The sequence below is a fragment of the Cydia splendana genome, chromosome 4, assembly GCF_910591565.1.
Source record: "Cydia splendana chromosome 4, ilCydSple1.2, whole genome shotgun sequence".
Taxonomy (NCBI): Eukaryota; Metazoa; Arthropoda; class Insecta; order Lepidoptera; family Tortricidae; genus Cydia; species Cydia splendana.
The window spans coordinates 1,265,064-1,291,542 of NC_085963.1; the positions used below are offsets into that span (position 1 = coordinate 1,265,064).

At 33.4% G+C, this 26,479-nt stretch overlaps 1 protein-coding gene across 2 annotated transcripts in view; it reads right to left on the bottom strand.

Annotated features, from left to right (window-relative positions):
• LOC134789638 (uncharacterized) overlaps positions 1–26,479 on the bottom strand; it is a 275,518-nt gene that overhangs the window by 166,491 nt on the left and 82,548 nt on the right. The window contains exon 1 of one of the 2 annotated variants that reach the window (XM_063760227.1): positions 13,184–13,348. The exons of the other annotated variant lie outside the window; for it this stretch is intronic. The gene's annotated coding sequence lies outside the window, so the exon portion shown is untranslated. Of the gene's footprint in view, positions 1–13,183; positions 13,349–26,479 lie in introns of those variants that run through there. 2 annotated transcript variants of the gene reach the window in all.

Sequence of the window (26,479 nt, forward strand, 5' to 3'; positions counted from 1 at the left end):
TGTATAGACGATAACAGCTACAGTAGGCGCGCAAATTTTTTTTTGTCAGCCTACTATTTAGAGCAAACTGGGCGGCTGAACAAAGGCTTCGAGGTTTTTTTCTCCACTTGACTCTATTCGTTAAAGTTTTAAGTACTCTTTACAAAATGCAACCAAGTTTTTGGTTAGCCTAAGTATGAACCCAGTAGCAATTTTGTTTTGTGCACATTTTCCGATGCATGCGGCAGGCAAATTGTACGGCTCACTCCTACAGGAGCCATAGATATCTAGTTTATACTTTTTTGTTAAGTTTATTGCTTGATAACTAGCAGATATTGTTAAATGTTAGAGCTAAAGTTTTTATTTATCATTTGAAACGTACTTATTTACATACAACCAGAACTTTTGCTGACTGTAAATAAGTCACCTTGTGGAATTTTAATACATTTGGGAACTAAATTTACACTTGTTTTTAATGAAAGGAACTAACACACCTACTGTACGATGTACGTCTGTATGCAGTGTGACACTACAGGTAGCCGGGAGTAGGCGTTTTAATTATCTTTTGATTAATCATTATAAGAGGAATGATACTTATTTATCATTTGAAATATAGTTCGTACATACAAATCGTTTTAGGGAGCCGATTTCATTAGTTTAATTACTTTTGTGATAATTATAGGTACTTACTTATATATGGATAAGTTAAGATACATTTTCAGATTAGTAGATTATTTAAAGTTACTAGTTTATAGAAAACGACTAGTCTTGGCTTATACTTAGAAAACAAATTATTATGAAATAATTTAAGTATGTATTTTTATACCCATACTTAATTTGCCTAGAGATAGCGTATAGTTTTAAAAAAACATACATTTATCTACCGTCGCAAAGTATTTTGTTTTCTATACTGTGAACAATAAATATTTTATAATATGAGTGCGCACTAACTTCAGAGAAATTCGAATGATTTTAATAATGGAAATAAAGTTTTTTATATTAACTGATTTGCCACCTGACGTCGACTGTAGTATAGATAGACACTATAGGTACGCTTTAGCCTAACTAGGCCATAAAATAGCATTTCTCCTACCAACAATTGTGCAAGCATTAGATCAATAATTCAAATATCCTTAAAGCTGTCTCATTACGAGTGATGAATGCAATGGCTGCACCAACCAGTTCAATAACGCAGTAAGCGCCAACGAAACTCATACATCGTTACTACTTTCTGACCGTGTATTTGTATTTACAGCATTACGTACAGAGTTCAAGCAATTGTTTCGTTTAAACCAATGTAACTGGCGTCAGTAAAACTCTGGAATCTCATGAGTCTTAAAAAAATAAATGATAGTTAAAAGACTTCATGAGTCTTTTGAGTTGTGAAGAGTTGAATAAAATAAAACCGTCTTCATGGATCAAAGTACATACATAGAGGAACCAAAAATTGACGTCTTTGAAATAAGTATGGGAAATTGTGTGTAAGACCGCCAACCAAAGGTAAGACCGTCTACAAGCTCTTTCATCGCTTCAAAGTTTTGCGTTTGTAAACATACCCCACTTACAGAAGAAGGTTGGTAGAGCAGGAGCAGCTCTTCGTTTCTGACGGTGTCTGAGCGAAGTACATAATACAAATACGAGATTTGCCATATGACGGTTTTCCCAACCAAAAATTTTACATGCCGCTCTTCCCCACATTTACCTTACTTTATTTTTGTTAACCTTAAATTGTATGCAATGACAACGCATCATCTTCCTCGCGTTGTCCCGGCATTTTGCCACGGCTCATGAGAGCCTGGCGTCCGCTTGACAACTAATACCGAAAATTGGCCTAGACACTCCTTTTTACGAATGCGACTGCCATCTGACCAGAGGGTAAACTAGGCCTTATTGGGATTAGTCCGGTTTCCTCACGATGTTTTCCTTCACCGAAAAGCGACTGGTAAATATCAAATAAAAATGATAGGTTGTATTGGTTACAAAAAATTTAATCTTCCAGAAAAGACTCCAATTTCTACAGAAGACATACTTCAGTAAGCGTTTGGAACTACCCTGCGTAAAAGCCGATGACTTGCGCACGCGCCTTGCGACATGCGCGTAGACACGCGACGAAAGGCGACAGAGATAACTTTACTGGCGTTACCAACCTTGTGGTTTTGATATTAAGGTCTATTTCGTTAGATTTAGCTGACATGGTGACTTTGTTCTATGATATTCTGCGAGTATTAAGTTTCTTGTGATTTCGATATTAAGTCCACATTCGTTAGTTTTGTAAGACTTTTATTTGAAGAGGTAATTTAATTGAATGATTCTTACTATCTTTTTAATGGCATAATCGGACTGAATAGAAACAAAAAATCCTGACAAGGGAAGAAATGTAAATATCATTTATTTATTTAAACTTTATTGCACAGTAAAAATTGTACAAAAGGCGAACTTAATGCCAGAAGGCATTCTCTACCAGTTAACCCTCGGGCCAAACAGAGAACAAGTCGTAATAGAAAAGTGCAAGAAAAAATAAAAGTACGAAAAATTTTATATTAAGCATAAATTTTATGTTGAACAACTTACTATTATCTTAAAAATTTAAACCATTTAAATAGCAAAATTAGACAGAAGACATTACAAAATCCGTAGTTTCACAGAGAGCCTATTCTGAAGTTTCAGATCCTATTATTAAAAACTTGAAAAAAGACCTACTGGATATCTGTTAGATATCTCATTTCGATCAGGGGCTACCTCGTTTATTGCCCCTCGTTATTCAACTTCGAAATTCGATAAAATCATAATCATATCATGATCTATAGAGATTCATATCGATACCCGACCATTAAGGAAGGATAAAACAGCTATTAGCCTAAATAATGGTTAAAATAATAATTTTCCCGTGAAAGTTAGGCGTATCCACCTTCACGCTTCTTGCCCTTTCATTTGGGAGTAATTTAATAAACTGGTTATAATGCATTTTGTGTAAAATGCTCTTTATTTTGAGAATTTTCCCATGACAAAACACTGCAGTAATAGGGTATTTAACTGTATTTAAAATAGATTACTTTACACCATGCACGAAATAAAGCACCAGAAGATTAATAGAGAAACGTAGACAGTAGTTATTTTTAGACACAATTTATATTTTAAAACCCGTATAAAACTATAAAGAGTAGGTTATTTGATTGTGACGTCACATGGTAGTGTTTCATATAAATTACATAATAGCAAAAACGTTTTCACAGTTCGAAATAAGGTTTTGGCAAAAATTTCATTTTTGGTACAAGCTTTTATCGCTGACTGTACTTTTCTTACGACAGACAACTAATACTCATCGAGACAATTCTAAAAACCCCAAACACAATTAGGTTGCGTTGTTTCATCACAGAGTTCCTATGGCCACCTCCTGTCTCCATCATCAGATCAGCTCGATGGTACCATAATATTGCATTGTCATCCGATTTATACATGCATGCAAAATTTAAGCTCAATCGGAAACCGGGAAGTAGATCAAATTTAACTTGCAAGATTTGATTACAGACAGACAGACAGACAGACAGACAACGGTCAGGTGAAACGAAATAAAACCTTGTAAAAAGAAACTGATGTGACTAGTAGTCAAATACCCTATTGCGGTTAAGTGCTTGACGGGTCAAATTATGAAATGTCAAACTTATTGAAGCTGTAATTTGTAAAGATCCATATTTATTGTATCGCTGTGATTTTATATAAATTATGTGTCAGAAAGTGATTTAATTACTATTTATAACGAGAATGGCAGGCCTTGAAAATTATTTTTAAACGGCAGGCCACATTAGTCTAAATCTAGAAACCAATGTTCCATTTCAGGGACATTCGACATTTTTATCCAAACCTACATTGAAAAAGTCACGGACTTTGCGGACAATGTACGCTTTTACCATAAGCGGAGATGGGAGGAGACTGGTTGGCATTGGTTGTAACCCAGCGGAGCGGAGAAGAGATTGATGGTTACCACCAATGCTCTCATCTCCGCTCACCTCCGTTTCAGGAAAAGGTAGCCAAAGAAACATTCTACCACCGTCCACACAGTTCTCTGACAATGCAAACATAAAACGCCCATCAATATGGTAAGTTAATAGTGCTCCACACAGTTAACTTGCAATTATAAACTTTATCGCAATGGAATAAGTTCTACTATAGGTCGGTCAAATGTTGTTAAGTACGTAAAATCCTTGCATCATGTTTCTAATTAAAACCGATTGAGTTCTCAATATATTTTCCTCGCCTATGATCCCAATCAATAAAACATGTTAGAATGCGACCTTGTTAATTTGTAATCGTAAATGACCTCTCACAAAGTGGACCGGTCCAACCTATTCCCACAATTTTAAGAGCTTGTCTAGTGTATATTGACCCCGAGAATTGAAAGAACTGTATGTGATTAGATGTCAGGTTATAGTGGTGGTAGTCGACGAAAATTGGTAAGATCGTTGATAACTGTTGATCACTTGTCACTCAATTTTTGGGCACGTCTAGTAGTAGAGGTCCGGAGGTTCTAAATAACTACATATTAGTAATTAGAGATTTATGGCGTTATTCATAAACGCGTTACTGGCCTGAATTAGCTATGAATCTTTTGTCCTTATCTGTCACTTTGACTTATGTATTTGTAAGAAAGGGATAAATCATAGTTTAACTAAATCAGGCCTGTAAACCTTTATGAACAAGGGGGAAACAGAGGTGTTTCTGTGACAAAGGGATACGTAAAGCATTGTGAACAACCGATAATACTTCGGAAACGGTGTGGACACTGAGGTCTAATTTATTTACAATTACTGTAAGCTAGTAGAACAAAAAAACATAATCAACATTGACATTGCGTAGGCAAATAAAAGTTTGCGTAGGCAAAAAGCATAATATACTTCCGTCATACGAAACCACAAATGCATACTGTAATTATTTATAAAGCCAACAGAAGCTAGCAGGCCAATTCGAACGTGCACTGACATCAGAATTATATTTTAATCATGTTATTTAGTTATCATGCACAAGTGCAAGCGAAATACACGATAACTGGGGCCAAATTCGACATGTACAACTGTCAGATTTCGCATCCACGTCACATCAATAGTTGATTTTATTGCATGTTGATTCTATCAAGTGTTGATTTGATCCACTGTGGATAATACCATTTGGTACAACCAAAACTCAACTCTGAACTCGGGGTGGTTCGGTTGTCACCTAACAGTGGATTGCTAATGCCAAATTTTGACATTGTGTACGTATACAAGAACTTTTGATTTTTGCCACATCAACGGGAGATCAACACGTCAAACGTCGCTTGTCGAATAGGGGTCCCGAATGAAATCATTTAGATGTCATTCTGATGTCGAATTGGCCTGTAAGGTCCAACAATGCATTAGACATCAGCCATTCACTTGTTTAATTAAAACGTTATTGAATAGTTGACAACTTGACATTGAGAGGTGCCAATTATTGTCGATTTCTCTCGCATAACTTGGGCTTGTCCACGCTGGATATTTGCCTAATTATTTATGTCAAAGGAGAATAGTTGAATAACTAGTTTTTTGGCTTAATGTTGGTTTGGGTTTTTAGCTTTAGCAAAACATCCTATTTGGAAATTGGATATATAATTAAGTTGATATATATGCTTAGATTTGGCCTTTTAATAAAACGGGTTGAATCTAGGTACTTAAATTAAAATTATTTTACAAATCGAACAAAATAATAAATGCTTAATGGGAAAATAAAATAAAAGTAAGAAATACATTTCTTGTCGCTTTCGTGTGTATTTTTATTTCATATTTAATGTTATATTCATATTGTAAAAAAAACCTAACCTATGACAAAAATAAATACAAGAAATAATTATAGAATCCAAAAAACCCCAGTGTTTATTCAGATTTAGCTAACACTAAATATGTATTATTTTCAAACTCTACTCGATCTTATCTGTCTTTACGAATGTGAGATTTTATTTTTCAAATGCTTTAGGTTAATATTTTCATAATGGAAAAGAGATGCAAATGCTACGATTTCGCAAAACTATATAACGCCACAATAAGTCAGTCGAAAGCACTATTAAAATACACAAAAAACCTGTTAATAATGTATAAAAAACTTCACCGGTTGGAACAATATGAAATCTTTTAAATTTCATTTTATTTATCAACTAAGTAGTCCATTAGGCTGGTTACAAACGACATTTCGAAACTATTTGAAATAAGTCAATGAAAGTTAGGTATGTAAGACCACGAATATAACTGGTTTTGCTGTTAATGTGTTGACAGCATACAAACGTATTTATGGACGATATTTCCGTCCATATAGCACTTACTTTATATTTTTGGACTGTTGCATGGGTAAATAAAGCTGACATTAGGTAGTTATTAAAATCGAGTACATGAAAGCAAACGTGCATTAAAAAAGTATTGATTTTATTATTAAAATAGCAAGAAGACTGAAACAAATAATGAAGACCGCTTTAAATATATTCACATAATACAATTCACAGAATGACAAAAAAAACGATTTAGAATTGAGTATGTAGTCATGAAAGTCAAAGTAATAAGACAGTAGTAACACTGTCTAAGTTTAGCATGTTAATGTAGCCATATCTACTTATGAAACTTGTTTTTTTTTTATATTTAAAACTTTTACTGACTATACTTTTAGTATTTAACGTAATTTAAGTGAGCAAACAAACATACCTACCATAGAAAAATTTAACTTATTATTTTTTCGAAATTGCCTGCCATATATTAAAAATAAAAATATAATATCCAATTCCGATAAACGACCTTGTCCTTACTTAATTAGCTGTTTTAAAAATCTTCTACAAAATCACTGCCGATGATATAATATAAATAATAAACATAAATTAAAACATTCAACCTGACCGTCGATGATATCATTCGAATCTTATGGGTTTGGTGAGATATGGCACGGATTTGACAGTTCTATCTTGATCCTAATTGACTTTTATAAACGTCACATTACGATATAAATTATATACAAGATATATGTGTATGAGGTCATAATTATTAGTGATAAATCTCCGATCCGGATACGTTTGAATTGTTTTTTGTGATTCTTCAACATTTTTGAGTAGGCTTATCTAAAGTCTAATCTAATGTAAATGTATTTTAAAACGTCTTTAAAATGAGCATTTTGCTAAAATTATTTAAAAGATAACAATCTTAGGCAAAAAAAATTGTGTGAGGTTGACAATATATTTCATCAATTTTATTTAGTTACAAAAAGAAGTTAGGTACTCTTGTAACGTAACTCAAATATTGCTTGTAATCAAACGGAAGTATTTATTGTACTTAATGTTGCATGAAAACAGTGAAATTTGATAATTACACACCTACACGCTTCCTTGTTCCAACAGTTACATCAATTAAATACATATTACTTGAATCTACTAGACATATTAATATGTATTAACATGATTGCGTGTTTATGTATAAATCATATTAAACCTAGGTCTCACTATAAATCAATCTCACTCGCATGATTTTGTATATTTTTCTTATTTATTATAACGAACCTTGATATAACTTGATAGCTCACAAGCTGAGACCGAACTTGTTAAAATTACACAAAATATTAGTCGCGTAAACTTATTAGAGTGACCCATTTTAAATCATTTCAAAGAACGTGTTTATACAATAATTGGTCTAAAGTCATGCAAATATGACGCATGTAAGGGGTTGTGCACAAATCACGCGAGGAGTTTTCGGCTACTTTTCGGCTTTTTTTCTGTTTTCGTTAAATAGACTCGCTATTTTGAAGTGCAGAGTGAAGATTTATGTTTAACGAAACCAAGAAAAAGTATCTACTCATGTGGTAGGTGTTTTTTTCATAGTTTCGTTCACTGTAGAAAAATACACGTGAGGTTTCCTTATACCCCCCCTCCCCCAACGTGATCTATCGTGATTTTTTCGTGACCCCCCACCCCCTATCGAACCTCGCGTGATTTGTGCACAAGCCCTAAACTACTAGCAAATTACTTACCTATAATTATTGCATAACAGTAAGAAAAACTACCAATAACAAAACACGCACGTGCCTTTTCTGAACTATTCACAAAATTGCCCGAAATCGGCGGATGTTTGTTAAAAACAACACAAAACCGACTTTAAACTGAAGCTTTAAGACACAATTTTCTTTGTACGATGTTATTGGTGCTACAGGAACCAGCAAATCGGAAAAAAGATAATGAATGAAAAGATACAGCCGCGATTGCTCACTTCCGATAACCTTTGGATAAATTCGGAAGTGAACACGGTGTATTAAGAATAATGTGTTGTAAATTTGAAAGAAGTAATATGTACCTATATTTAACTTCATTTATAAGTGATCAACTAAGAAAGTCTGTTCGGAAAGAGAAGTCGTGGAATGTATTGGGCCCCATTCATTCCACGACTCTTCTCTTTCCGAACAGACTAGTTATTTGTTAAATTTATCCAGATGGTGCTGGCAGCCGCCGCAAGTGGTTGCGTTCAGTTCTACGAGGCCGTGCCGTACAGCTGCGATCGTGGCCCACTAAAATGGACTCGCCGGAAGACCAGCGCCGACTCTCGGGTCAGCATTATGCTGAGGCGAGCCCATTTCGTGGTAAATAATTTGTAATTATGTATGTAACTATTAAGCATTTCATGTTACTTCTGTATGTACACTAAGTTTATCACGAAAAATAAATGATTTATGATTTACGATTTTTTATTTAACTACTTTTTACGTGAGTAGTTTTGCACACTCTAATTTTGATAGAGGTGAATATACCTATATTATTTTTCTTCAGTCTCCCGTTGACCAAGAATGCTGCAAAGGGTTCGAAAGTTTCGAATGAAAACGTCGGAATGTATTTTGATTTAAATAGTTAGTTCATTATACACGATCTAATCGGGATAAGTTCGCCCTTGTACTATATTCCTTGTTATATGTCCTATTGGACTTATGTGCTTATTGTGTCTTTTTTTTTTCTTTTTCCTTGTTTGTTTTTTTTTTGATACTGTATGTTTTGCGACAATAAATGACTTTTTATTTACTTATTTTATTTATCTATTTATATGTATGTTCTATCTGATGTACCTGTATTCCTCTCTTCCGTAAAATAAAGTGTTACTTACTAATCCACCTAATTACATATCTTGAGTTTAACTATTTTACTTTTACCTTAATTTAAATTTGACATCTAACGAACATTAATTAAATATTATCTCTACGGGCCAGTTAAACGCAACCATTAGTACTACCATTACAGTCATTCAAATACCAAACTATTTTCAAATATCCTTTCAATAGAAAAGCGACATTTCACACATGATCGACTCTTATTGTCTACCTAACATTGTTATAACCCTAACTGGACCATTAGTTTTCTTTTATACCTATTGCTACTCAACTTCGAACTTTAACTCAACATATTACGGTTGATTTTAGAGTGATGTGTGAATATATTTATTTATCCATGTCATACAACTTTTAATCTTTATGCAACATATCAAGGTTGATTTTTGAGTGTATATTAATACGTTTATGTTAATTTTTGACATAAAAGCGGTGATGAAAGGTGACAGGGCGTGTGTGGGACTTTCGTCGTGCGCTACTGAATATAAGATGAGCTGTGTGCTTTGGGTTTTTGGTAGGTATTGGCAATATATTAGCAAGTTAGTGTCTTATGTTAAGTAAAGCCGTATATAGAGAAATAACTAAGCTGACATAGGTAAAACCCATTTTTTGCGAGTTTTTCGATAAATAATTATTATATTAATTATATTATTTGTAATAAACTTTGGGTTAGTAAGCATTTAATTTCAAGCGGAAAACGGATTCGCGTACGAAGAAACTATTTAAAAAAATCGTGGCACACGAGAGGTTAATAATATGGTTTACCATACGTCCAGACTTATCCTCTTTATTTATTTTTCTTCTTATTATTAAGTAAGGAAACTTATACACGGTGGCTAAGAAATCACTACATTCCCGTTGCTAGGGAGGGTTTAGGATTATATTGAGCAACTTTTACTAAGGGACCAACCCCAAAGTCGCGAAAAAAAAAATTTACCTTCCCATAGAAAATGGACCTGCCACAATTTCTGAAGCAGGCAAATTCTTTTTTCGCGATTTCGTTGGCCCCATAGTAAAAGTGCTCAGTATAATCCCAAAATCTCCCTGGCGACGGGAATGCAGTTATTTTTTAGCCACCCTGTGTATGCAGTGAGTACACTAAGCTTACTAATTTCTGTATAGTGTATGGTAAAGCCTACTGGCCCTTTGTGGCACCGGACACTTGACGCGTTTCAATTGAAACATTAAAATAAAACAACGGGTTGCACTCCGGGAGTGCCGGCAGAAGTGAAAACTCAATGACATTGTAACAGTTTTTCGATCAGGTCACGTGTCCGTCTTACGTCTTACGAATCTTACGGTCACGTGACCTGTCGCGAGTTTAACATTTTTTACCCATCACAAAAAGTGCACAGCGCCGCTAAAGAAGTTTTCACTTCAAAAACTATTGAGATAAATTAGTACGCTAAGATATTATTTATCTACAATATGTATTTTAGTAAACAACACACATTTTCGTCAACACATCAAGAGAAACAGCCCACTCGTTACGAAACCGTATTATATCATCGCATAAATTATCCGAAATCATTAATAATAGTCTGTCATTACAATATTTACGTTATCATGGCACTGCACAGGCAAATACGAGTACGTTGTTACGTTTGGACAGTTTTTATTACGTTCAATTATACGTTTTTTTTTACATGGAATGTTAATGTGAAATAGGGTGGCCGCTGTAGTTATTGGCCACTAGGGTAATTCGCCAGTGACTGGTCACCGGTTAGTAACTGGCCACCCTAAACTAAAAATGAATTCTATTCACCTAAAAACAGAATTCATTTTAGTAAAATGTATTCTGTTGGAATTATGTTTATAGGTGAATAGAATGCATTTAGTTAAGGGTGGCCAGTTATTGGCTGGTGGCGTTTACTGGTGAATTACGCTACATAGTATGTAATTGGCCTTTCCTAACAAATCAGAAAGAAACAAGCCAAAAGAAGTCTTATTGATACGAGTGGCCAATTACTATGTAGTGGCCAATAACTATAGCAGTCACCCAAGAGCATGTAGGAAAATACTTTTCTTTTATGATATAGGAGGCAAACAAGCAGACGAATTTCCTGATTGTAATTAATTACCGTCTCTCATGGACACCTGCTACACCAGATGGGTTACAAGTGCGTTGCCGGCCTTTAAGATGGGTATGGTCTCTTCTTGAAGGTCGTTGTTCAAAAATACCGCGTGCGACAGTTCATTACACACTTTCGGCCCGATTCGAACTTTAAGATACGTCAATTAATAGATCTAGAAACGATACGATATGGATTTGATGTCAGTGTCAAATGTGACGTTACTTCAAACAAAAAAGGTCACGTTGGACACTGACACATCTAATCCAAATCGTTTCTAGATCTATTAATTGACGTATCTTAAAGTTCGAATCGGGCAGTTTAGCTGTACGAATCAGGAAGTCTCTGGAGAAATGCACAGTTCTGTTGTGGACCGCCACAAAAGTTCCATTTCCATTTTGTTCCTTCCATTCCGTAACGACCATACAATGTCTATAAAGGATGGTAAAGGAATGGAGAAAAAATCTTGGGATACTTTTTTCCATTACGATCAAAAGAGTGATCTTGAGTCGAAATAACATGAACATTTACAAATAAAAAATTGTAGTACAAATTTAAATAAAATGGTCACTTAGGCTTTTTCTAATTTGTACCACTTCCTTAAAAACACACAACAGCAGCTGTTGTTTACGAATGTTATGTTTACTTAGAGACAGCTGCTGTCTCTAAGTAAACATAACATTCGTACGGGTAGATGTCTGAATAATTGCCCCCTAATGAACAAACCGAGTTACATAAGCGCGGGCGCCGAGAGAAACGCTACGTTTTCGATCGGTTCCAAACGTCGCAAATATATATGAAGTCGATAAGCAAAAAGGATCTTTATTATTAAGTATTTAATGTTCAATTTGTTTTGACACGCCATTATATTTATTTATTTTAGGGTGCTTTTTATATTCGTAAACGGCTGTCAAATCTAAACCATATAAAAAGTCACAAATATCTATAAAGTCTTTGGGCACTTACGCCGTTTTTCTTTCGTATAGACGCGGCTGTTGCATTTAGTATGTGAGCCGATTTTTGTTTCCTTGCCGATTTTTTTTTTTTTGAAACATTTCTATAAATATTTGTCGGATAGATATATAGAGTTTCCTATTATGTACAATATAAGCGCAATTTCACCGTATCTCGTAAAAAAATCTTAAACTTACGAAAAAAAAACTCAACGGTACATTAGGTACCTAAATTTTTTTGGGACAAGTTATGTTTCGTATCTAACCTAATTTTATTTGTACTTATCTAACGAAAAAAAATTAAACTGATTTATTGAAGAATCATTAAAAATATACACGATGTTTTTTAATCGGTGATCAGGAACCAATTTTTCTAAATCAGTCATCGATGGCGATCACATTTATGTATGAAACCAACCGCGAAATCTCGAAAAAAAAAATTAACTCTCTCATAGAAAATATCAACATCGGACCAGCCCAAATTTATCAAAGAGGCATTTTTTTTTGTGATTTCGAGGTTGGTTCCATAGTTAAATGTGTTCGCCATCGATGACTGAATTTGAAAAATTGGTTCCTGATCACCGATTACATTCTTGGTGTATAGGTAAGTACATAATTATATAAATTATTTACCTTAAAGAAAATTGTATGTTTCATCGTGAGCTTAGGATGATTTTTATTAATTATTTAATTAAAAAATGTAATTATTAATAACCTTCATACTATTAATAATTATAATTGTTAAACAAATATTAAATGATTTTTAGTTTCTACCAAAGATTACACCCCGAATTTTAATAACGTACTTGTTGCATACAATATTATAGTTAGCAATATAAGTAGAGTAGAATGTAGAGTCAACAACTCTACATACAAAAGACCTCAACGCGCGTCAAACCAGCACTTAAACTATAATCTAATTTATTCAACATTCATACCAATTACAATTAGCACTAATTTGCATCTAATTATAACCGCAATTTCACATGCATACACATTTCCGCACATCTACACGCATGAACACCCGATTCATGAAAAAAAAAAACTCACTTGCGAAAAACTGATGGGAAATCCGAACGCAACAAGCACTTGGCAACGTCACTGGCACACAACACAATTCCTTTTTCGCAAATTAAAAAATAACACACTTCAAAATGGGTCACGGATTCGAGGTTCGAAATTTGAATTTCGAACGGCGCGGCGGGCGCGGTCGAGCGACGGCGAAAGACTGCGCTCTAGAGATGGGTAACTCAGGAGTGATAGATAAAAAAGATATATATCTTTCTCGTTTCATGAATCACTCTTCTTGTCTTTACGAATCCGAATGTATCAGTATATCCGTACCGCTCACTCCCTCGGCAACGATTTACTAAAGCGAAAGCGATGACTCGGTCGCGCGTCGACCGAAGTAACATAACACGAACGAGCGACAGCGGTCGTTCAGGCGGATTCGGAGTTCGGACGCGTCATTCGCTATTCCGCGGGAACGAGAAGTAGATAGTATAGTATTTCTCGCTCGCGCAGGATGCAATGCAAATTGCAATGATGAGTTATTAATTCGGTTAATGAGTTAAATTGCGTTGCATCTAATAAAATGTAAACAAAAAGCAATAAGGTATTTTATTAGGCAAATATATTCTTGCGCATGACAATACGAACCAAATCAAGCTTCCTTGTGAATGTACCAATCTATATCCATCATGATACAAAATGAAAATGTCGCCACCTTATAATAACAATTCTGTCTCTCTCTCATTCATAAGATGACGCAAAGTCAGTAAGCGTCGATACAGTTACGAGCGGGACAACTGATACACACGGATATAAAGATATAAAAGAGTGATACATATCCCAGTGGTAAAAAGATATATATCAATCTTTTCCCTCTACTGACACATTTCGCCCATCTCTACTGCGCTCCCACCACTGTGGCCGCGGTGTGGCTTGACAGATGCTGGCGGCAATTTTGGGAGTTGCATGGTAATATTGTGCAGTTGCAATTTTTAACTGACAATGTTTTTGATATCAGAGTCAAATCTGTAAATATGTCTATGAAAAGGTAGCAATAACATCTTTATTTTCATAACATAACTTTCTAGGCACGCGATTTTCTAGAGCGTTGTTTATTTTCATAAACAGCAAACACAATCTACAATACTTTTGCTAAACATTTCTATCTATCATTTAGACATTTAGTTTAGATACATTTTAACAGACTTTTGCTTTTGTGAATATGGACATTATTGCAGGATGATATGGGAACTGATAGAAAATACCGTTGGGTACCCATTATGATATCATTATGATGATGTATTTTTAAGTTTAGGTAAATAACTAAATTAATGTCATAGTCATAATTAGTAATTGTAGTACGTATCAAGAAAATTATTTAATGGCAGTATTTAATATTTTTTTAAATCGTTACGTCATGATCTCATGATCATGATACTTCATTATTTTAATGAAATTATTAACAAAAAGAATTGAAGATCTGGAAGCCAGAACACATAAGTATTAAGAACTTGTGCCTCTCTGCGTCTTTGACTGCGAATAAATACGATAATGGTTGATAAAAACTACCCTATGTCCTTCCCCGAGCCTTAAACTGTCCCCGTACTAAATTTCATCTGAATCGTTCAGCGGTTTTAGCGTGAAGAGGTAACAGATAGACAGATACACAGAGTCACTACCGCATAATATTAGTAGGTATTTACTGCTTAGGCCCACTTGCACCATCCCACTAACCCGGGGTTAAGCGGTTAAACCGTTAACCTAGTGTCAAATTGTACTGGTAACCATGGCAACTCCAGGTTTAACCTGTTAACCTCGGGTTAGTGATATGGTGCAAGATAATTAACACCGTACAGATGTAGTGCTTAATTATTTTCCATCGTATTTTCACGGAAACCTACGAACGTGTCTTGATATTTCAGTCAGTGTCGGTACAAAAAAATACTGAGGTTGACTGAAGTAGCATGACAAATACGAACGTTTCCGAGAAAATACGATGGAAAACAATTATCCACTACTTCTGTAAACTTATTTTCAATAAATTACATAGATCAGTCGCGATCATGTCAAGTCGTCACCGAGGCGGAGAAAGTAAATCAATTTAAATCAAATTAAGCAAATGTGTCAGACATTTGCGTAGGAACATTCCAACTGAGCAATCTGTCATTATGTCAGTTAGCAGTTCGGTAGTTTTCTCTATTAGCGAACTACTTACTTTATCTAATCATGTGTAATCAAGTGTCATCTTGGAATGATTCTTACTTTAAATTCGAAAGTCTCTTTAATCTCTGTATTTTATTTTATTTTTATATAGGAGGCAAACGAGCAGACGGGTCACCTGATGGTAAGCGATTACCGTAGCCCATGGACACCCTCAACACCAGAGGGGTTGTAAGTGCGTCTGTATGTCTGTTTGTTACTTTTTCGTGCTTAAATTGCTGAACTGTTTTAAGTTAAATTGGGTATGGAGATAGAGTCCCGGCAAATTACATACATAAGTAGGATTTTTTTTTCATGGTAATCAACATTATATGCGAACGAACTCGCACATAGAAACGAAACGTAGATTTATTTAAGACCAGGCCCAAAACGTAATCTTTTGATAAAATATATACCAAACATATTTCAATGTAAAGAGTTTTTTGCAATTAAATCCCCAAGGTCAAAAGCACCCTGTATATTTTTTGTTATCGCGACCGTTTGTATCTCGATTGCAGGACACAGTGCTGGATTTACCCGGATAGATATCAATGCCGTTCCAAGAATTGTTTAAATTCTAACGTATTCTAGATGACTAAAGTTACCGTGGGTTTTTCAAATCTTGTATTTAGAGGTCGATCGATATGCTAGAAAATGTCATCACGTTATTACTCGTACAGTCAGAGAATTTAATTTCCGACCCATATCGTACCTTGTCACAGTGACACTCAATATGAAAGTCGCTAAAGACCTCATACTATTGTCACTGTGACAAAATACAAAATGGGTAGGAAATTACGCTTTCACGTTTATCACGCCGAAAGTCTAAGCCTACCGGGTGTTTTCTAGTTAAAATAATTTAACTACATATCCATAATAAAAAAAATATTTTATAATATTGCACCCGCAAAACTTTCCCTCTTATAGTGAGGCGTGTATCATTATCCGCGTTTAAACCTATTATTACCGAAGTGTAACAGGGCGTACCTAATTTGACAGACTGTGACAAGAAAGTGGCGATATTGCTCTATTTAACCATCTAATAAAAAAGGAGGATACCTATTGTTATGTAATTATGTATGTGTAAATGTAATTTTATTCCTTGTTTATTTATCTATTTTTTTTTCACATCCTACGATTAGAAAACTGGAACACACAATTAGTATAGATATACTAATAGTATATATACCTAGGTAGTTAAGTCAAACGTTCGTACTAACAAATCAGTATTTAAATACAAGAATCGATATGTTTACCTAAATAAATAAATAAAATAATAACATACTTTAACAATGGGGTTGTTAACATTACTACAAAAAAATACATACTCAAAAGTTTACCCTGTATAATTAAATCCCACAAACAAAACCTTAAGCGGCATTCCAATTTTTAAAATCCGAACTAGAAAATTGATTTGATACGAACTTAACAGGACTCATCAACGCGAGCACTGCGAGCCGTGAAGGTCATAAGAATAACAAATCCAATCGCGATTTTGTTAAATCGAACAGTTCTTACGGAACTAAAAGAAACGCTTCCGTTACGAGAGGCCGTGTGACGTCACGGCCAAAATGGCCGCGTATCCGTTACCGTCGATACGTGTGGGTGTAAAAACCATTGCGGGAAATCTGAAGGCTCGCGTGAATCGGAATTATTATTTGGTTCAATAAGAGGGTTATACGGAAGGCCCGAATCGAACTTTAGGATACGTCATATATTAAACAACAACGTCATTTTTGAAACTGACTTATCTAATCCATATCGTATCTAGACGTATCTTAAAGTTCGAATCGGGCATAGAGTCAATAGGATAAATATGGGTAAATTTGGAATAATATTAAATAATGTAAATCAATCAAAGCATTTATTTTCAGGCGACTAGGGCCCAAGAAATATAATAATAAAGTAGACGCGGTGGTTAAAACGGCTTATAAGCTAAAGCACTTACAATACAGGGATCGCGGCTTCGACTGATGTACCTAATTATTTTTATGTCATTTGGGGTAAAGACCCCTGGGCCGGGGCGTCCTAGTGCTCTTCAGCGATAGAGCAATTATATTTTGCAACGTTTACATTTTCCTAAATTTTAGACTATCGCCGATTAGCCATAAAACCGCATTTTATTTACGATTTTTTGTAAAGAAAAGATCAAAACTTGTCCCGTGACAGATAAAAACAACCTTTGACCCAACCTACACCTCTGGCAGATTGACTTGTCACGCTGATCTTTGTCAAAGTTTTTGACACTTCAAGACAATGTAAGTGAGGTGCTATTATACGCGAGGTTGTCTTGTATGAGGTGTCAAACTGAACATGTAGGGCTCTTTGGGTATTAGGGCGATTGAACATGAACAGATCAAATAGTTTGTTTAGTTAGTCAAAGAACAAATAAAAATAATCATGTTTTGAAAAATGAATTCATTAATAGTCATTCTTTATATAGGGGCCAGATTGGTTTACATAACAAAAAATCAATTTTTAGGTTCATTTATGCATTTACTATTATGTTTTTGAAGTGAAAACTTCTTTAGCGACGCTGGGCACTTTTTGAGGTGGGGAAAAAATAATAAACTCGAGACAGCGTCACGCGTAACGTGATCACGTGACCGTAACGTTTAGATGGCCACTCATCTAAATGGCATTTAAATCAATAAAGAAAAACTCAATGACATTACATGAAAAAGGTTCTAATCTTGTACCGCTTGTACGGGTTGAAATACGAGGATCTCACATTCTAACTTTATATCGCTCAAATATAATTCATTAAAGCTACATCTTGATGAAATCGCTAATAAAAGTGAACTCTAGTACTGGTGAATAAAACTCAAAATATCATTACCAAATATATTTAGATGCGAGGTTTGCAAGGTAACTTTACAATTTCTATTCGAATTTTAAACAATGACGCTAGAAATTTGAATTTCGAATTTTAAACAAACTCACTTTCAGCTTTCACAAACCAGCAATTTAGGAACTAAAGTTTTTCAATAGAAAGGAGGATGGGTCAATTATACATAGTGCTGCAGACATTTTGGACTAGTCATTGAGTTTTCACTTCTGTCGGCACTCCCGGAGTGCAACCCGTTGTTTTTTTTTTATTTCTTTAGCATATTTTGCTTAACAGATTTGGACATGACAAATGTCTTCAGACTTTTTTTAAGTTAACTTACAGGCCAATTCGAACGTACACTGATATTAGAATGACATCGAACTGTCATTCAAATATCACGCATTTCGCTCATATTTCGCTCGTATCTAAAAAAAACGCTCGTAAAATCTGCCAGGCGCGGGCGAGACGCGCGATAACTCTTCTTCTTCTTCAACCTATCGTTTTCACGGCGTAGCGACAGCGTCCGCTTTCCTGTTCAATCTTCTCCACTTTGCCCGGTCTTCGGCATCCTCAGGTGTGAGATTGTTCTCTTCCATGTCCGCTGTCACGACGTCCAGCCAGTTCTTAGGCCTACCGCGGCCGCGTGATCTAGGGCCTTGGACCATGAGGTTGAGGCATAACTACATAACATTATTCAAATATGATTAAAATATCTCTTATGTCAGTGTACATTTGAATTGGCCTGTTTGATTAGGTTAGACTAAGTACTTTTTATTTAATAAGCTTGATATTTCAGCGTAAATCCCCAACGTTTCATGATTCATCCTAATTTTGCAAGCACGATTGCAAAAAAACTTTAAATGAGTAATTTGTTTAAAAAGCAAACCATGTGCAAATTGCGAAACCAATGTCAAGAACGCTGAATCAACAAATATCGGCTACTGGATTATTTAAATAAACAAGAAACTCACTTAAAATGCTATCCTTGCAAACGTGCTTGCAAAATTTGGATGAATCATGGAATATTAGTATTTAAATCGTCTTTGTGTAGGTATATGAGGATCCTGACTGAATTTTGAGTCGGGTTCTGGGAAAATCACACTTAATTACTTTAAAGCGGTTGTCTGAGGTACAGCAATAATTTCGTTATAATCCTTATATTAAAGTACATACAATTTATTTAGGAATCCAAAATTTACTTCCTTTTGTCATACTTAAATCATTTAGGCAATTTTGATACCTATTTGATCTAGACACATTTAAAAGCTACACAAAAAAAATACAAAGATAAGAGAATCTGGGTAGAAGTAAGAGCCAATAATGTCTCTGTAGTCGGTATCATAACACATTGCAACCATATTGCAATTCCGACGCAACAGCTGACCAGTGACCAAACTGCTTACATAACGTCTGCAACCGTCCTAAACGTAGAATATCGCGAACAGATTCACTCGCTAGATGCAGCGGTAGTGGCGTAGAAGTCGGAACCGGTTTAACTATTTTTAAAATATCTCGTTAATACTGCCGCCTTAAGAAAAAAAACCATAAGTGACAATTTTTGCGAAATTGAGTTATTGACACCCTCGAAATCAGGAAGAAAAATGTGATTTTTCTATCTAGCAGTTATTTCTTTATCTCTAACAGGTCACGATTTAGACAAGCATAACTACACGCCATTTTGGTAAAATTACTGCCTTTTTGAGAAAGAAAAAGCATAAGTATATATTCATAGACAGAAAAGTACTAAATAGACGAGTTGTGTTTTTTTCCTCTGTCTTGAATTTGAGCCCAATAATTATTTCCCAAGAAGAAAAACCATATATTGGTATTATATAAAATTTCTATGTAAAAAAACCATAAGTTGACAGAGGTGATCATTCTTGTTAATATAAAATAATGATTAGTCATATCTCTCGGAATCTGAAAAAACATATGTTGCACGTTATGTTTTTTCTATCTCGTAAGACTCTTCCTTATGCTTTTTCTGCTTGGTGTCGGTTTCAAAAATGTAAACTTGTGCTTTATTTATTAAACGTTGTGGTCAGTTATGCTTTATCAGGCTAGTAGGTAGTCCCGCTCCGGTCCCCTAAAGGACAGATTTCGGCCGTCACTCCTGGTTACTTTACTTCGGAAGAGGTTGCGCATACGACGCACGTATTAATTACTCCTGTGCTTACTTCAAAAAATATTAGAAGTAAATTTAAAAGTGGAAAAATTACTGTCTTGGTGAGACTTGAACTCACGGCCTCTGGATCCACTTTTAAATTTATTCTAAGCTTAGTAGCATCGTTAGCAGACGTTTCTGCTTGTTAAAAATTAAAATATTAGAAAGTGTTAATGTGTAAACGTGATTGTAATAAGTGTGAAAAAATATTCGTAAGTATACTTATATTTATATCCATGTTACGTTTCTCACCTTGTCGCGTATTCCAGATTTTGCACGCGTATTCAAATGTAAGTATACCTATGCATATCTGGAATTAACATTATCTATTTATTTATATTGGTGTTAAGTAACTTGTCTATTGGGACTGCTGTTGAATAACTACCTAAAACATATTATAACATAACCTAAAGACGAATTTAAGGTACAATGGTTTAAAATAACGTGGCTTTAAGTTTCGGTCCTATGTATAAACACGTACAGTTTACATTGGCACATGGCTTAATTTTAGTACAGGATACAGCGCCCAAAGTCATGCTTGTTCATGAAACAGGCTTTTCCCAACTATTTATTTTTCATTATGTTTGTTTCATGAGTATCGCTTTGTTGTTATTTTTGTGGTTGCATGTTTTGTTATAATAAAATATAATTGATAGTTTTCTGAGTGTTTGAACTGTATCTAATATTCTAATTCTAACCATATTTTATTCTAAAATTCAAAGACTGTTTGCGCTTGTTTCTTGGCTGTGTTTTGTTTATCAGATTACTAACAATGCGGCAGTCGTCCAGGAGCAGACGGTTGCTTCTTATGGCCAGAGGTGAAATTCAAGAAAATAATGTCGAGCCACAAACATCAGCAGCATCTCAATAAATTAAGGACTAGTAATGAGTACAATCTACTTGTACCTCATTTCAGTTTTGTATTACATTATGACATTTTAAAGGTCTCTAATAGCATTTGTACTTAGGTAGTGCAATCTAATTGTGCAATTTTTTAGTTTCATACATTATTAATCAAATATATCTAAAAATATCTCATTTGTTTTCTTTTAATAAATAATCCTGAATCTTCATTGTATTTTTATAAATTCCTTTGACGAGATAAATCATAATTTGATAACGTTAACTAAGAAAAAAAATACATAAAGTACATAATTGTGCTTTTTCAGCTTCGAGATCGGTCAGTAACATGAGCACAACTGTGTACTTGTGTTTTTATTTCTTAGACATCGTAGTACAAAACTAACACAAAAACCATAAGTACACACTTATGTCATTTAATGTTAGTAAAGATATTTTTATTTTATTTATATCACGAGGCAGTAACTATTTTTTCTAAATAACTTATTTAAATAAATAGATAATCGAATAATTTACAACGCATAAAAATTCTACACTATTACTTTGTTCATTAACAAAAGTTTCAACTTTGTACTTTGAATTTAACCTATTTGAACAGGAGTGCAAAGTTTTTTGGCTTTTTCTCGAAACTTACTTTTTGTCAGTTATGGTTTTTTTTCTTAAGGCGGCAGAATAGCTTATTAAATTTATCTGTTAGTGCTCCGTACAAAACTTAATTTATGGACCAGTTATGGGATCACTTCGGTATTTGCAAAACTGATAAATGTGTTGTTATTTTTTCAAGGGTTTTTCAGACTGAAATAAAAGTTTTATTAATCTATGGAAAAAAGTCACTTATTTCAGTGTTCACCAAACAAAAAGCATGACGTAGGAATAAAGAATTCTCTTACTATTTTGTGAACAAACTTTCCGTTTTCAATGAGTTTATAAAAGGACAATTGATCGTTTAGTTGAAAGAGTTTTTCTACCGTTATCTTAAAATTACCCTCAATTTAAAATTTAATGATATAGTTCTTGTTCCTAAGTGGCCGTAATCGAGGCAATTAAATACGCCTCTGGGTTCCGTATAAATTACCTGAAACAAACAAAAGGTAAATTAAGTAATGCATTATTTTTATTTGTATGTTCCGTATATAAAGATAATGATGTTTTTAAAATATACAGGGTGACCTTAGCCATTTGACAAACCCTGAAATCCTACGTAGGGTTACTTCTAAGAAATGCTCTAACGGTAATCTTTTTTTAATTAGAACAAAAGATAAAAAAAAATTATCAAACAAAAGTTATTTCCAATAATCGACAACAAAAAGAAACATACTGTATTAATCATTGGCAGTGATTTTGACAATTTGTTTGAAAATGTGCGGCAATGATGACATTTGTCAAAAGTCAGAATCTTATTAATGTCATACATAAAAAAGATAATCAAAACGGTCGAAGAAGGTTTCATGCTATTTATTACCTCAGGAGCTACTAACACATACAGGTTGCTCCAAAGTAAAAAAATCGTAATTTGTTAATTTCTTCGTAACCGCTACACCGATTGTTATGATACTTTGTGTACTGGTTCTAAATACCCTAATGCATACGTACATTTCGGCTTTGTCCAATGGCTAGGGACACCCTGTAGGTATATAAAAAAAACGGAGAAAAATATATTATATACGTATTATATGTATAAAACCTAATAAGACTATTGTGCTATTATGCAAAACATTATTAGAAAATAATGCCAAAATTCAAATAAGGAAGTTCAAGATAATATGATTAAATGAAAAATGTATCAAAAATAAATATACACGCATAAACTACATATTGTAATAATGGAGTGCGAATGAACGTTGCCGCTGCAAGGCATTATAACGCCTGGGTGTGAGCACAAGTTACGTTTTACTGCGTAATCTGGCGGATGTAATCTGTAATCACTAGACATTGGCCCACAAATCGATCGTTGCGACACCGCCGCGACGGGTGACGACGTGTGACTACGTTGTATGTGTAATTAATACGCCCGTGACATTATTGTTTCAAGTTCAAAGATTAGGTTAAAATGTTTTGATTTAAAGTTCCAAATTATATGTGAAACTTTAATAGGTATATGTAATTTTAATCAAGAATTTATAACGCATTCGAAATTCCTCTTCAGAATTTGTTAAGCCCTTTGAGGTGTCAAACTATTACACATACTCGTACATCCATACTAATAATGTGGTGGTACTAGTGCTCGACGCGGTCCCAGTACATGTCAGCTTGAAACTTAAGTTATTGTCAATAGAAGTGACAGCAGGGTGTCATCTATTGGGCATTAGCATGTCGAGCACTAGTATTAGGTCATTACCTATGAAATTGGCGTTTTGTTCGGAGAATTTCAACGAAACACGAATTTCCATACAATTAATTTTGCGGATATTTTTTTGATGGCTAATTCAAACCAAACAAAATTTTTCCAGTAATTTTTGACACCTTTAAGGTATGTTTTCAATATCTCCATTTCTTGAAAATTGGTACCATTAGAAAAATATAAGTAATTTTAATACTCGAACCGACAGCACATGAAAAGACCTATTTTCAAGGCTTAATTCTGAACACTTAACAATAAAAAATAACAATTAATTGTATGTAAAATCGTTGTTTATTGAGTGCACTGTAGTTTTATTGTAATTGTGTATGTACTTTTGTAAAAAAAAAAAACTAGGATCAGACTTATATCTATGAACAAAAACGCCAATTTCATAGGTAAGGACCTAATATCACCACTTTTTTAATAAATGCGAAAGTAACTCTGTCAGTCTGTTACCACTTCACGCTTAAACCGATGAACATATTAAGATGAAATCTGTTATGGCGATAGTTTGCGGCCCAGGAAAGGACGTAGGATAGTTTTTATAAACCATCATTATCATTCCACGCAAAGGTTCGGACGGAAGCTAGTATAAGGTCAATGTGGCTAATACGGTCATAGGGACTATTCCGTCCACTAGCTTTTATCTCGAACAACGAATTCTGCGAATGAAAATCAAATAAATATACGCTCGTAGACGGACTAGCTCCTATGACGGAATTAGCCATAATTACCTTACAATAAAGAAACATTAAATTTTTAAACGTCACTCGAGTATCAACCTTAACCTATTAAACATTAACACTTTCGCTTTACTCAAATCATCCTAAGATCCGGTATCATCTGGAAAGAATTCGTCCGAGGCCGAATATGACGAAGCCACTGAGACAATGATGACGTTTGAAGTAGTTTAAACCCAAGATCAAGTACAATGGGTTTTACCCATTTAAAACTATATGATCCACTTTTAATTGACCAATTATAAGCTTCATTTCAATGTCTTAAGGTCCATCAATGACGAGTCAGAGAGAGAATGTAAGCCTCTAGTATTGAAATACCAGATGATTTTAGGTTAGTCCAAGGACCGGAAAACCCCTCTTTACGCTTAATCCTATCCATTCGGTAACCCAATCGATTCGGTTACCGTATCATTCGGTAACCCTATCATACTGTTACCTGATTGTAATGGTAAGCTTATTGAAACGGTAACCTTAACCTTTAACCGAGTTAATCTCTAAACCCAATCGCGATAGGGTTTTTGTTAGGGGTTTTTAACAGGTTTTTATTCAGTTATGGTAACCTTTATTATCGGTTGCTTATAGGTTTGCTACATCCGTATTTAGTGATGTGCCGTCAGTAAAATACTAAAAAAAATAGTGAATTTATTAATTGTTAACTTTGTTAATTTTCTTAATTTTGTTTTAACTTTTTTGTTTATTTATTTACTATAATTCATTTATTTTATTAATGATATTTATTTTATTAATAATTATTATTTTATTAATATTTTATGAATAATATTCATTTTATTAATGTTATTTATATTATTTATTTATTTTAATTATATTGTTTATTTTGTTTATATTGTTTATTTTGTTTATTTTGTTTATCTTGTTTATTTCGTTTATTTTGTTTATTCTGTTTATTTTGTTTATATTGTTTAGGTATATTGTTTAGGTATATTGTTTAGGTATATTGTTTAGGTATATTGTTTAGGTATATTGTTTAGGTATATTGTTTAGGTATATTGTTTAGGTATTTTGTTTATTTTGTTTATTTTGTTTATTTTGTTTATTTTGTTTATTTTGTTTATTTTGTTTATTTTGTTTATTTTGTTTATTTTGTTTATTTTGTTTATTTTGTTTATTTTGTTTATTTTGTTTATTTTGTTTATTTTGTTTATTTTGTTTATTTTGTTTATTTTGTTTATTTTGTTTATTTTGTTTATTTTGTTTATTTTGTTTATTTTGTTTATTTTGTTTATTTTGTTTATTTTGTTTATTTTGTTTATTTTGTTTATTTTGTTTATTTTGTTTATTTTGTTTATTTTGTTTATTTTGTTTATTTTGTTTATTTTGTTTATTTTGTTTATTTTGTTTATTTTGTTTATTTTGTTTATTTTGTTTATTTTGTTTATTTTGTTTATTTTGTTTATTTTGTTTATTTTGTTTATTTTGTTTATTTTGTTTATTTTGTTTATTTTGTTTATTTTGTTTATTTTGTTTATTTTGTTTATTTTGTTTATTTTGTTTATTTTGTTTATTTTGTTTATTTTGTTTATTTTGTTTATTTTGTTTATTTTGTTTATTTTGTTTATTTTGTTTATTTTGTTTATTTTGTTTATTTTGTTTATTTTGTTTATTTTGTTTATTTTGTTTATTTTGTTTATTTTGTTTATTTTGTTTATTTTGTTTATTTTGTTTATTTTGTTTATTTTGTTTATTTTGTTTATTTTGTTTATTTTGTTTATTTTGTTTATTTTGTTTATTTTGTTTATTTTCTTTATTTTGTGGCGATGATAATTTGATAATGAAACTACATATAAAGTAAACTGCGAAATTATAATTATGATGGTTCAATGTATATTCCTTTGCCAATTAAGTATGTATTTTGTTTATTATTCTTATCAGCCTTGAGGTCTTATCTCTTTCACACCTACGGAAAGTGAATGAGATAGCAAATTACAGCAGGTAAGAAAATAGTCCTACGCTTATCACTAGATTTGCAGAAAGTCGCAGATCGCAGCATGAATTGTATTGTATTATTTGGCGTGTTTCCACTTGAGACCGTCATTTATTACTCATTGGCAATAACAATAAGATTAAGTCGTGGCGTGGTGAATTTTTTGTCAGCATTTGCTAAACACGTGTGGTAGGCGGTGTGTCAAACGATATTAATATCTATTAGTGATGTACCGACTATTAATTTGGCCGACTAGCC